The following is a 14,465-nucleotide window of genomic DNA, read 5'->3' as shown; positions in this document are numbered from 1 at the left end:
AAGATCTTTTTTCTTTATTACCTTGTATGAAAAGCAAAATGCAAAAACTCAGATTTAAATACTGTGAGAATGGAAGTATTACAACAAAAACTATCCAAAAAAGTAATTTTTAAAAAAATGTATTTCATTCAATTCAGTCTCTCTTATGTGGAAGAAGTTCTTACAAGTATTGGCTTTGCAAGTCAAAATAATGTTAGTAACTTTCAGGTGATCAGGGAAGTCAAAATCTAAGAAAAGAAACAAGAAGAACAGTACTTTGCAATGACTTTTTTTTTTTTTTCTTGCTTTGAAGGGAAGATGAAAGGCTATTTAGTTGCTATTTAGTTAGGTGTTCTTGTTTTATTCTATGGCAGGATCAAAGCAACTATCTCTAAATTTACAAAACAGTTCAGAGAACCCCTAGTAATTGAAGTATAGGCTAAATGATCCATATCAACAACATATGAACATAGGATCTGCCAAACAAAACTCATATTATTAGGTCTTCAAATGACCCATTATGTTGCCTAAAAATAACCCAAAACCAAATAGCTGTCTGAAACTCTGACATGACAATGAGTTCCAGATCTTGCCAACATAACATATAGAACGTGCGTTAACATCTAATGGGCCAAAATTAGTTCAAGCATATTATAGTGATCATCCTTTAGTCTGATCTAGATTATTTTTCAGGGCTAAGTTTTAATGCTTACAGATAAAAGCATGCCATGTGCAAGCAGCTGTCTTAATATAACCCATTTGCTATTTTGGATACCTAACAATGGCTTACATTAGATGAATGTAATCTTCTAGAATGCGTGCCATCTTCCTATGCTAATGGTGAATCTCTAGTTTCTTGATTATTTATTATACAATAACAGCGTGGAACTACTCTTGAAGTATAAACCTTTCAAGTAAATTCAAATTTAAATGGGTTTATAAATATTTTGATGAGCCATAAAATTTCATCAAAACTAGCATTATCCAGCCAAAAATCAAGTATACTAGAGAAGCAGATAGCTCCAATACAGTTTGCTCATTTCATGTATTCAACTACAAATTCAGGTTAGGATTGTAAAGTCTAGCACCAGCTAGCACCATTTTCTTTCAAAACCACCTCAGTTCATGGAACGCTCAACTTTTCCATCCAATAATAATCTTCAGCTATATCGCTTACTTGGCATATGTGATTGTGTCTGTCTTTGCAACTCTTATTGTGTTTTTCCTTTCAGTAATTTTTGTTCTCAGTTTCTTTTCCTGTAGATCTTGCTGCCTTACCAGATTATACCAAAAGAACCACTTTAATGTTTCTTCACACCACGATGGTGTGATCACTCCCCTAGAGTCAGACATCTTGGAGTGTGAAGTTAAGTGGGCCTTAGAAAGCATCACTGTGAACAAAGCTAGTGGAGGTAATGGAATTCCAGCAAAGCTCTTTCAAATCTTAAAAGATGATGCTGTTAAAGTGCTGTACTCAGTATGCCAGCAAATATGGAGCACTCAGCAGTGGCCACAGCAGTGGAATGAAAAGAACAATTTTCATTCCAATACCAAAGAAGAGCAATGCTGAAGAATGTTCAAATTACCACACAATTGTACTCATTTCACATGCTAGCAAAGTAATGCTCAAAATTCTCCAAGTCAGGCTTCAAATATTCATGAACTGAGAACTTCCAGATGTTCAAGTTGGATTTAGAAAAGGCAGAGGAACCAGAGATCAAATTGCCAACATTTGCCAACTGGATCACCGAATAAGCAAGAGAATTCTAGAAAAAAACATCTACTTATACTTCATTGACTACGCTAAAAACTTTGACTGTGTGTATCACAACAAACCAGAAAATTCTTCAAGAAATGGGAATACCAGACCACCTTACCTGCCTCCTGCAAAACCTGTATGCAGGTCAAGAAGCAACAGTTAGAATCAGATGTGGAACAATGGACTGGTTCCAAATTGGGAAAGGAGTACATCAAGTACATCAAGGAGTAGACCAGTTAATTTAACTTATATTCAGGGTACATCATGCAAAACGCTGGGCTGGATGAAGCACAAGCTGGAATCAAGATTGCCAGGAGAAATACCCATAACCTCAGATATGCAGATGATACCACCCTAATGGCAGAAAGAGAAGAGGAACCAAAGAGCCTCTTGATGAAAGTAAAAGAGGAGAGTGAAAAAGCTGGCTTAAAACTCAATATTCAGAAAACTAAGATCATGGCATCTGGTCCCATCACTTCATGGCAAATAGACAGGGAAACAATGGAAACAGTGACAGACTTTATTTTCTTGGCCTCCAAAATTACTTCAGATAGTGACTACACCCATGAAATTAAAATGCTTGCTCCTTGGAAGAAAAGCTATGACCAACCTAGACAGCAAATTAAAACGTAGAAACATTATTTTGCCGACAAAGGTCTGTCTAGGCAAACCTGTGGTTTTTCCAGTAGTCATGTATGGATGTGAAAGTTGGACTATAAATAAAGCTGAGTGCCGAAGAACTGATGCTTTCAAACTGTTGTGCTGGAGAAGACTCTTGAGAGTCCCTTGCACAGCAGGGAGATCAAACCAGACAATCCTAAAAGAAATCAATCCTGAATATTCACTGGAAGGACTGGTGCTGAAGCTGAAGCTCCAATTTGGCCACCTGATATGAAGAGCCGATTCTGGTAAGATCCTGACACTGGGAAAGATTGAGGGCAAGAGGAGAAGGGGGCAACAGAGGATGAGATGGTTGGACAGCATCACTGACTCAATGGAATTGAGTTTCAGTAAACTCATGGAGATAGTGAAGGGCAAGGAAGCCTGGTGTGTTGTAGTTCATGGGGTCACAAGAGTCATACACAACTTAGTGACTGAACAATAACTGGTTTCTAAAACTTGACATAGATAGAAATAATTAAATACAAGACAAGACAGATTATTGTTATTTTAAAAGAAACACAGCTTCTAAAATGTTTGATAAAGACACACACACACAAACACATACACAAACAGAAACACACATACCTGGAATCTAGGCAGTAGAGAAAAAAAAATAATAGGGGTGATTATCAATCAACTTTTACATTATGCTGAAAATAGTGACTAATTCTTCTATTTCCTTAAAGGTGAAGGATACTTTCAGTTTTGATATTAGAGATTAAATCCTGAGAATATTTTACATATATATTAAATGAATATTACAGAACTCGCATTTATGAAAATTTTAAGACGTTAGACTGAGAATTCAGCCTAGCAAACGTTTACACATTTCAGCCCACAGTCATCTTATGTCCAAAGTGAAAGTCGTTCAAGTGAGTTTGACTCTTTGTGACCCCATGGACTGTAGCCTGCGAGGCTCCTCTGTCCATTGAATTCTCCAGGCAAGAATACTAGAGTGGGTAGCTATTCCCTTCTCCAGGGGATCTTCCTAACCCAGGGATCAATCCCAGGTTGCCAGCATTGTAGGCTGATTTTTTACCATCTGAACCAACTGGAATATCTTATGCTAAATGTTACCATCTATTAAGTGGAAATATATGAGCACACTACTACAAAGAGCCATATACTCTTAATGGTGGTTGGTCATCATTCTGCTTCATCTAGGCATCATATCATTTTTGAGACATGAAGTACTCAGACTTTCATTTTAATATGCCACATTCTATTGGGAGGATATATTAATATCATGTAACCAGAACTGGAAGAACTAGCATTAATTTTACCCAACTCTTCATGAAAAGGGAGGGATTAGAATAATAGGAAGAGGTAAGCAGATCAAAATGAAATAACCTGAAAGCTACAAAATACTAAAGTCTTCCCTCTTGGAACATCTTTTGCCTTTTGCAGTAGTCACCTTCGGTTGAAGAAATACCAAATTTATTGAGAAAAATACACTTTTTATCATTTAACTGAAATGATGAGGATCAAAAGAAAACACTTTTAGACTTGTACCAAGAGTACTATTGTGGTTAAGGAGCAAATAGAATAAAGAGTAAAACTAGTTAACAGTTTTACTTAAATGTCAGAAATTCTCAATTATCTTCAGGTTGACCTTTTTTAGGAAGGATGACATTAGAAAGCCTATTTACTGAAGAACTGAATTGCTGTTCCTCTCATTTCAAAACTGGCTAACTAAATCCATAGGAGTCAAGAAAAAAGTTGATACACTCTTTAAAACTTTACAGCGCGGGGACAGGATCTGAAATAAATTTGTATCCCACGTTTGAGATGAGAGATTTTCCATCTCAGCCTCCCTTCATCCAAACTTTTAGATGCCTTGTGCTTGACTTTTAAGGTAAGAGGGAAACCATGTATATTAGTCATCTGAGCATCTGTCTGATTTAGTTTACTTCTCAATGCATGAGATCTCTTTTTAAGAGAAAACACTGAAACTCAGAAAGTTTAAATAACTTGACCAAGGTCACACCAAGCACATACAGCTCATGAGGAGAGGTGGAACTGGAACCCACATCATTCTTGTGGTCTTAAAACTTCTTCGTTTCCATTAATAACATTTTTGTTAAGTATTTTAATTACAAGGCAAGCATTTTGCTAAGAATCTCACATACTGTAATGTGTTTGACATAATCTGTGCATGCATATGTGCTTTCAATTGTGTTTGATTCTTTGTGACCCCGTGGACTGTAGCCTGCCAGGCTCCTCTGTCCATAGGATTCTCCAGGCAAAAATAGTGGAGTGGGTTGCCATTTCCTCCTCCAGGGGATTTTCCCAACACAGGGATTGAACCAGTGTCTCCTACAGCTCCTGCATTGGCAGGCAGATTCCTTATCACTAAGCCACCTGGGAAACCCTAACATAATCTGTGAGTTAGGTCAAATTATTATCGTAAAGATAAAGAAAGGGTCAGAGAAGTTAAGGAACTTTCTCAAAGTCCCAGAGCAAATCAGTGGCAAAGGCAGGGTATTAGCCCACCAAGCCCAAGCTCTTCATCTATGCATTTTAGAGGCAAGAAACCCGACATTCGATGAAATGACTTGTATGACCAGAGGTTCAATGCCCCTGATTCCTTACAACTTCAAATTCACTGTTATTTTACCACTCTCTCACGTCCATAGCTGTGCATTATTCCATAGAAAGGGGGTCTTACAAAGGCCAAGACTGACCAACAATAGCACATTAACGTGATATCCATATATCAAGATGTTTTTTCATTGCCACATAGGTTTACTCCTTTAGAAGGAGGTTAAAAAAAAGAAGGAGGTTTACTCCTTCAGTCATCGCCTCTAGAAAAAAGAAAAGCCACTCTTAAAAGGTAAATATATACAAAATTTCTTATATTAATTTTTAAATTTTTGAATTGACAGTCAAGTACAATAATCTTAGTTTTCCATCATTTTAACTAAAACGCAGAAAACAAAAACCTAATCCCCTTTTAAGGAGAACCTCATTTTGTAGGATTCAAAGTCTTCTTTTTCCAAGTAATCCTAATCATATTTCAAACCTGGCTAGCAAATAATATCTCTAGAATATAGTGTTTTTAAACCAGAACCATAAATGGTTAAATGAAAAGCCTACTGAATTGAAATCTTTGAACTCCCAGGTAATTAATACTAATTCTTTTATTCCACTGAATAATATAAAGAAAAGTATGTGATGAAATAACATAGCTATTGCCAGCAAAGTCTATTTCTTACTTAGAAGCACGTGTCCAAATTGGCCTTCCACCTACCAAGAAAAATGATCAGAACATAAAGGAATGAGGTCTTTTAAGTTAGACATGACACTAATGGGCCTCAAGTACTTAAAGAGTGCTGTAAAGATAGGAATGAGTTCACATTTCTAGCTTAACAACCTCATGTCTTAATGGTTCTCTCACATCCTATACTATTCACTGAAAGAACTTCTTGGTATTCCCACATTGTACCTTGTTTATTTTCTTGCCTCATTGCCATTTTTACCTTTTATTTAAACATACACCATGACTCAGCTCAACTCCCAGCTCCCCTCCAAGGCCTTCCTTCTCTCCAAAGGAGAACTGGTAATTTCGTCCATAATCACAACACTCTCACTTCACACAGAAGTCATTTATTCAGAATCCATCCAAGAAGTGTATCATTCCACTCTAACATTCACCTACCAGTTCACCTACCATTATTATTATGGTTGACATCGGGCAGTAAGTGATCCAAAGAATTTGTGCTACTGACCAAAAAACAAAACCAAAACAAATCGGATTTTGAAACCAGCCAAGTATCCATTCCAAGACTTCTATAAGTTACCTAATCTTGATCACGATACTTAACCTCTTCAAACTTCAGTTTTGAAGCTTAACATCAGGACTATAACACCTGCCCTATAAGACTGTCAGAAGGATAGAATTTAAAAAGCTCAGTACCTATAGCCTCTTGTGGTAACTAGCATGTTAGGCAGGTGCTTACGCAATGGACAGTTATTAGAATGAAAAATGTAGACAAGAAGAAATTAGGCTAAACATTAAGAAACTATTTCTTAAGAAAGCTATTATGAGACATGAACATCCAAGCAAGGGATAGACTTGTATTCCCAGGAGTTATAATACAGGAGTAAGCAACCCTTCATCTGGAATCCCTTATATTATTGGACAAGACAATTTCAGGAAATTCCTTTTAGCTTTCAGGTTTTAAAACCATTAGCATTCCTAATTCTGCAAGTGACTTCAAAATTGCTTCAGTTCTTTAGGTATTGTCATTTTCCTCACGCAAAAAGGGTTAGAATAATGTTACTTGTCTTTTGGTACTGGAACAAAGTATTAATACAAATTTGGCTTCTGGAAAAGTTTTTCACCTACTACCGAATTTTCAGTATCCGTAATTCCCACTGGAAAGGCCATAGCGTGTCTCAGTTTAAGGATTTAAGGGCACAAACATTCCTTCCAGAAATATTTCCAACATCTCCCAAGGTGTATTTATTGTGGAAAGTGACTCAGCAGGTAAACATACAAGAAATATTATATTTTAAACTAGTTACAAAGGCTATGATTAATTAGGAAATCACATAAAAAAGAAAATCACAAAGAGACACATCACACTATTTGTATAGAGGACAAGTAATAAATTGCACTATACTGTAAGCTGGACAGTTCATGTGAACATATTCAATTAGAAAACTTACCATTAAACTTTGCCTTGTGAAATAACATCCCCACCCCAGTGCCGCTGCCCCCCACTCCACCCCACACAGGAATATCTAAGAATATTTACGGATAGGAAATTGGTTTCTCTTATTGATCCTTTTCAACTCTTATCTCTAGTAAAAGAAAATTATAATGAAAATGGAAACCAGCTATTCGTTTCCCTTAAAAAGAAAAACAAGCTTTCTATATTTATTTCAAAGAGAAAGTGCAGATAAACCTAAATTAATATAATATCCTCTCACATATATTGATAGTTCTAATATTATAGATGTTAAGGATCTCCTCTCTCACTTTCGTACCTGATATATAATCATTGTACTAAATATGGTAAAAATGATAAGTTGTATATCCTCATTATTGGGCCACCCTATACTTTTTCAATCAAAACTGCTTCCATACATACACAGAGGCATACACATACCTAAAAACACTTTCGCTTTTGAGTTTTGTTTTACTTTGAATATTATGAACAAATATCCTAATTTCATCCCACAGCATTTAAAAAAGGAAATGTGGTGTTTTGACGTGATACAGGTCATGTGAAGGAAAAAAAAAAATCCAACTGAAAATTAGGAATTGAATCCTCATGAAACTTCAGATACCTCATGGGAAGGTGATCCTCTTAAGATCTTTTTAGATGCCTTCCACCAACCAGTACATCCCCTGAACTGGCTCAGTCCTTAAAGGGTCAAAATTTATTATCATTTCAGTTCATCTAATAAGTAATGTTTTTGCCGAACAAAACCAATTCCCAATAAATTCTCACTGCATTTGTGTGCTGTGATTTGATTTAGAGGCCTGTGGGGAGACACCATTTGGTAGCACAGGAACACAGAGGGGTAGGTGTTGCTGGGGAGAAGTAGGGCTCATGTGCCAGAAGTGTTATTGTGTCAGGTTGATTTATTGAGTGAGCTTCACTTCACCGAATGTTCCGAGATATTTATTTCCCTAAAGGCTCTGCAAAGATATGAACAGACCCGCATCCACAGATGTCATCATTGCTCATTTTACCGAGTCATGAAATTTTCTCAACTGCAATTTGTCCATCTAAAATTGCTGTAACAGAACAATGTCAATAGTAGCATCCTCCCCCGAATCCACCTTCTATCTAAGGCTCTGTTGCCAAATTTGGTACCTCTGTGCAACTTCGTGGTAATTAAAGTGACAGAACAGTTTCACTCTCATTTCAAAACAGTTTTTCAGAGAAGTGTCTCCAGTTTTTTAACTCCACTTGCAGGGCTCAGATAAAGTAAAACCGTTAAGAGGCACCAAGGAAGAAACCCAAGTCACAGAATCATTTATCCCTGTCAAAATTAAAATAATAATAGGTGGAGAGAAGTCAGTCAGTGAAGACAGCAAGCTGGGTGTCACCAAACCCAAAATTTCAAAAATGTTACCTCTCAGAAAAACCATCCTGAAATGTGGTATCTTCTACACGGAATGGACGTTTACCTGTTTTAATTTTTCCTTCTCCATTATCAAGTAAATGATTCCAAATGTTGATTTTTAAAAGTGAAGTTGCTATATATATATTACAACCACGCTTGTTAGTTTTATTCAAAACACTGGTTCAAACTTATTAACATAAGTTCTTAAGGTACATTCACAACGCTAAACATTATGACTCGGCCACGTTCCATAATTTCATCCAAAATCATCTTTGGGCCCTAACAGAATTTCCATGTCTGTGTTAAATAGAAACTGCATGCCTGTGTTGTGTGTCAGAATATTCGGGTTTATTTAAATATGTTAATATTTCTCATTATGCCATTAACAATAACCTTCATCCATTTGTGAAAAACATTTTGCCAAGCATGCACATAAAAAATTAGCAAGTGAAGCAAAATCACCTTAATTTGCTTTGGACCAGCAAATAACCAACTAATTTGCAGAAATCCCTGCCAAGCACTCATATTAAATGCTTCATGCTTATTTTATGACCTCTGCTGCTCTTCCCCTTCCCGGGCCCTGAATCATATGATCATTAACATATTGCAAGGTCTGAAACTTTATTTTTTACATTCTTTAATTAATGCCTGTTTATAGAAGGCCATAGGACTTCAGATCCAGTTAATGAAACTTCGCTCCCCCAGGCCCCTGGAGCCCAATAGAGAGCTCTCTCCTCTGTTGTTTTAGTAGCTTTTTTCCAACTGTTTGTTTATACACACTTAATTGATCTCTTTAGTCCCAGAAGCATTCCAGAGACACAACCTGTTTTGAGGCAAGCTAAAGTTTCCCCCCTTCCTTTAGAAAAGCCTTGAATGCCCAAGGTTATCAGTTTTAATTTGAAAGTTGAAGATTCAGCTTTATTTACACTGTCTAAAAGTAAAAACTGATACAGGCCCTGAAGTGTTTATTTTTACATTCCCATACAGTCGAGGGGATCACAAGTGCATACTGTATATAATTATTTTGATGTAGAACTAAGTAATTACTAAATGCTACTATGTCTTATTTTATGACATCGAAGAAACGCCATCTTTAGAACACGTTGAAAATAAAAACAAATCGGGCTGCCAATGCATGAAATTTTCATGGCTCTTCAATTTACATTTTACATATTCCCTATGACAAGAATTTCTATTATGCGATTCTCTTTTTTCTGCTATAATTAAATTAAAAAAGTAATTGGCTGGTGCTGCACACTGCAGCAATGTCTTAATCACATAGACAAACAGTTTTACAATAGCTTACACCATTTGCCACATGGGGCAATGACATTATTGTACCAGACTATAAACTCAAGACAGATATCACATACCGGCTTTCAACCACCGTGTTGGCAAGAACAGAACCCGAGGTGCACGTGGCACCCTGACTGGCACCTCTCTGATGGAATTCCCAAATAAGTAAATATGGCGCAACTCTGGCCACATTGAAAACTGCCAGATCGAAGTTTCTGAGTCTGCAAATATATTCTTATGCTTATATTTTAGGTATAGAAAATATGCCAAAGGGCCAAAAAGAAAAATATGGTTGTGACTTATAAATGCAGCAGGCATTTCCATCAGTGAGAAATAATGATGTCTGCATTTTCCACTGGAAAAAAAATCTCAATTGTGTATGTTTTATATGTCTGAATATTCTAATTTTATTAAATGGTCAGCTTATGGATGTTTTTCTATCTATATTGCTGGTGAAGATTGCACTAAAAGTTATTGAGGGTAGGGGTTCAGAAGCATAAAGTCTAGTGTTCCCAGAAGTCTCACAAGAAGAGATTCATAAGGTCTGGGTTTTCATTCTGGACTTTACAAGAACTCACAGGATCACCTTGAGTGAGTTGCTTTCAACTCTCTTGAGTCTCAGTTTTCCCATCCGTAAAATGAGTAAGTTAAACTAAATAATATCTCGGATTCCATTCTGCTCACTTATGCTATGATTATATACAAATTTAACCCTTTTTATGAATAATATCCAAAAAAGAAACTAAAATAAAGCACAAGTGCTTCCAATGGCTACAAGAAAGCAAGAGGAATAAAAAGATGAAACATCTACTCTGACATCCCCAGAATGCTAAAATGGAAAGAGTAAATAAACACAATTTGAAAAGCACAAGGCAAAACAAAGGAGGAAGCAACTGTATTTTACAAATCAGCTTTCTCTCTCGGTTTCAGTGATGCCCTGTTTAGAAGACATTAAAAGTTAAAAATTTTAGACTGGAGTCCCTTCTAGACTGTTAAGCTCTCCATTTAGCAATGATAATATTTGCTTTTTCATAAAAACACCTTTTCTCCCAGCTGTCTATGAAGAAAGTATGCAGAGCAAGTGAAGAATTATCTGAAGCGATTTTTCTAAACTTTATGAAACTAAGATGTTCTCTGCATCAATTTTGTAACTTGATTACTTAACCAGGACCTGAAATCCTCACTGAACTGAGACCTCAGAAAAATACCAAAACAATCCATTCTGATAAAACGTAAGCCTGTTTTCTAGAATGAAATTTCTTTACCCAAGAACTACACAGTATTTTAATCCAGTTTAGTGGTTAATGTGAAGTCCTCAGATATTGCTCTTTGATAGTTATAATTATTATTAATAATTTAATAGGCCCCCTTCAGAGGAATCTGTGATAATAAACAGATGTATATCATGCTATATCTAAGGAGACACTGCACATGGTTAATATGCCATTTAAAAATGAGTCAAGTGGAAGGAAATGATTGGTAAAACTAAATATAACACATAGAAACTATGTATTTTAAAGCAGATAAAATACCTTAAGAAGCTCTTCAGTGCACATTACACACATATAACTTAAGGATAACTCAGGGCAGCTTCTACACTTTGGAGAAGCCCAGCCTTCTCTCCTAGGCAGCCCACTCTTCCACAACTTCCTTAGTATTATCTGCCCTATATAAAGCAAATTCAGTCATTCCTGGTGAGGTGCTCAGGAACTGAAAGTCTTCAATCTTCCCATAAATAGGGTGCAAATCAAATCTTATTATGGTATATTCAAGCTTTCAGGATCTCTGTTGGCCACCAGAAATGTCAAAGTTTAGTACCTACTAAGCCATAGATTTATGAGGAAATGCTTGTAGATTGACAAGCAATTTTGTAACAAATGCATCTTCAGCGTTAAACTCACAGGAATGTTCAGGACATGCCTAAATGATTTAGTATTTTTTACCTCTGCTCAAAAGAACAGTTCATATAAGTCACATCTATCTGAAGACTGTCAATCAAGCAGAAACTAAAAGCAATTTTAAAATATCATGATTCATTTACAAAAAAAGTTTATCTCTAGAATTCAGGAGTGCAAGGTTCCAAGTGATAGAGTGATAACAGGCAAAGTTTGAAACGCTTTAATTGAAACAAGGCAAATTACCTTCTTATTTAGATATGAAATACAGAGCATTTCTGATTACTTTTATTTATGAGCTGCCAATATTTGAACATATGCAAACTTTGAATTGTTTCCCATTTGCCCCAGACTTAAAAAACACATAATTCCTTTTCTTAACTGCCACCCTTCAGGGCAAGGAGTTGTAATGAACACCTCCCAGTCACACAGAATTACAATGTTCTTTATCTCGCCCAGTACTGGAAAAAAAAAAAAAAAAACTTCCAAAGGTTCGGAATCCTGAAACCTGTAAACAAAATCTGTGGAGCAGATAAAATTTTAAATGGCACAATGCAATTAAAGCTGAATTCAATTTGAGCACACCCTGTCCATCTGTCAGATGGAAACAAAAGCCGAGGAGCTCCATTATTGCTGAATCCCTGCTCTTGTTAATTTGCTTGCTGAGAGATTTCAATTTCTAGGAAGTGCACAAATTAGTGTTCAGTCAGGGCTAGATCCTCAGTAAGTATAAGCAGATGGTGGAAATCAGCCCTAATCAAGTGGCCAAAGCCTTTTTTTTCTGTCTGATTAAAGCATTTTAATCCTTTCAGATTGTCTGCTTTTTTAACAAATATTCACCATCTTTTATTTTTCTTATATTCCAGGATAAATTTAAATTTAGTCAATGCACAGGCAAAGAAAAACAGCTTTAGAAATATAGCTCTCAACCTTTGAGTTACAAGCAGTGGCCAACTGGCTTTGTGAATTCATTTAATTTTTTTAATTACACATTAAATAATTGTTTGAATCATTATATATTTATATGCAAGTATAAATAAGACATAGTTCATCTGTCTTGGTGGAATTAAATTAATGAAAAAGACCAACAGTTGGCAAAATTTTTCAGCTTTAAGATCAAAGCTAGCAAAAACGGAGGACAACCAGAAAAATGTAACATGTTCTAACTCTCTCAACCAGAGAAGAGAAAGAAAAAGATTTTATTTTCTGCAACCATACAAGCTAGTGAATATATAAAATTTTAGTGAAAGGATATATTTCAATCGAAACAAGGAAGATCTAATAACTAAAGAGTTGAAGTCTTTTTTGAATAATGGAAACAACAATTAAGTAGGAATAAAAACTAACTGTATTCAAGTATGAGACGCACAAACTCAAAATATATATTACGCGCAAACTCAAAATATAAAACTTCATTTAAATGTCCTAAGAGCTTGGTATATTAAAAACTCACACAGATTTACAAGCCAAGGGATACATGAAGCAAGCATTAAAAAAAAAATGCAGAGAAGCAGTATTAATTATTATTTAATTGCACATTTAAGCAAACAGTTGGCAAAAACAAAATCCTTCTGCCCCCAATATCCATCCAGAGTATATGAAAAATAAACTTTCCTAATTATATGAAAAATGTTTCTGATAATAACTTAAGAGTAGAAGTTCAAAGTGTATGAGCACATTTCATGGTACGTTCTTACATACGATTTTGAAATCTCTCTTAAACTTAGGCACACCGATGAGAAGCATTTATGGGGAAAAAAATACCAATTCAATATCAAAGAGCATTTTTCAACAAGTTGAAAATTTGCGTTGAATATTTGTCTGTTTTCTGATATGCTGAGTATTTGTAAGATGCCTGGAGGTGCTTTCACATCCTGTTTAGCAATGTCCTTTCACAACCTGATTCTTAACAAACACCCTATCTAACAGTTCGGTGAAATTTTACAAGTGTTCATATATACTTTTTATATGTCCTTTTAACTAGGATAATTACTAAAGAATAAGAGTCCTCATTTTTCTATTTGAACACTATATATTTACAGATTTTAAACCAAAATGCATCCTATCTGCTAAATCTTCACATGGCACCAAATTCATGCATTTGCTCATGATTATAAATAGACAAATATCTCAAGTTTAAAAATTACAACTACCCTACATAAGGATTAAGGGTTCCTTACATGTACCACTTATCCTTACATTTTGAAGTTTCTACTTCAACTATTCTTAAAATTCTTATTCAAAAATAAGTCATGAATTATAGGGTAAGTTAGGAATTTGGGGTTAACATATACACATTACTATATATAAAATAGATAACCTACCATATAGCACATAGGACTATACTCAGTGTCTTGTAATAACCTATAAGGGAAAAGAATCTGAAAAAGTATACCCACACACATAGATATACATACATATACATATACATATGTATATATACACATACATACATATACATATATAAATCACTTTGCTGTACACTTGAAACTAACACAACACTGTAAATCAACTATACTTCAATAAAAACAAAACTTAAAAATCAGAAACAAAAAACTATATTAGACATTCATTTCACGAAGAGAGCTTTAAAGTTTTTCCACCATTTGTAAAGATGCAACAAGGCTCAAATCAGCTTTCTCGAAAGTCTATATTTCCTTTTTATTCCTCCCATCCATTAACTATCTAATAGCGTAATTTAATAGTGAAAAGCATTCCTCACATCTGAACACCCTCTCTTTAAAACCAGCCTTAAAACATTAGATCACACTAAATTCTTAGACATTTTGCAA

General features: G+C 35.3%; 1 protein-coding gene across 2 annotated transcripts in view; it reads right to left on the bottom strand.

Annotated features, from left to right (window-relative positions):
• Positions 1 to 14,465, bottom strand: part of DACH1 (dachshund family transcription factor 1) — a 455,863-nt gene that overhangs the window by 378,064 nt on the left and 63,334 nt on the right. The gene's annotated exons all lie outside the window — the stretch shown is intronic.

The sequence above is a fragment of the Odocoileus virginianus genome, chromosome 8, assembly GCF_023699985.2.
Source record: "Odocoileus virginianus isolate 20LAN1187 ecotype Illinois chromosome 8, Ovbor_1.2, whole genome shotgun sequence".
Classification (NCBI taxonomy): Eukaryota; Metazoa; Chordata; class Mammalia; order Artiodactyla; family Cervidae; genus Odocoileus; species Odocoileus virginianus.
Note: the sequence above shows the minus strand (reverse complement) of the source record. Positions and strands in the feature narration are given on the sequence as shown.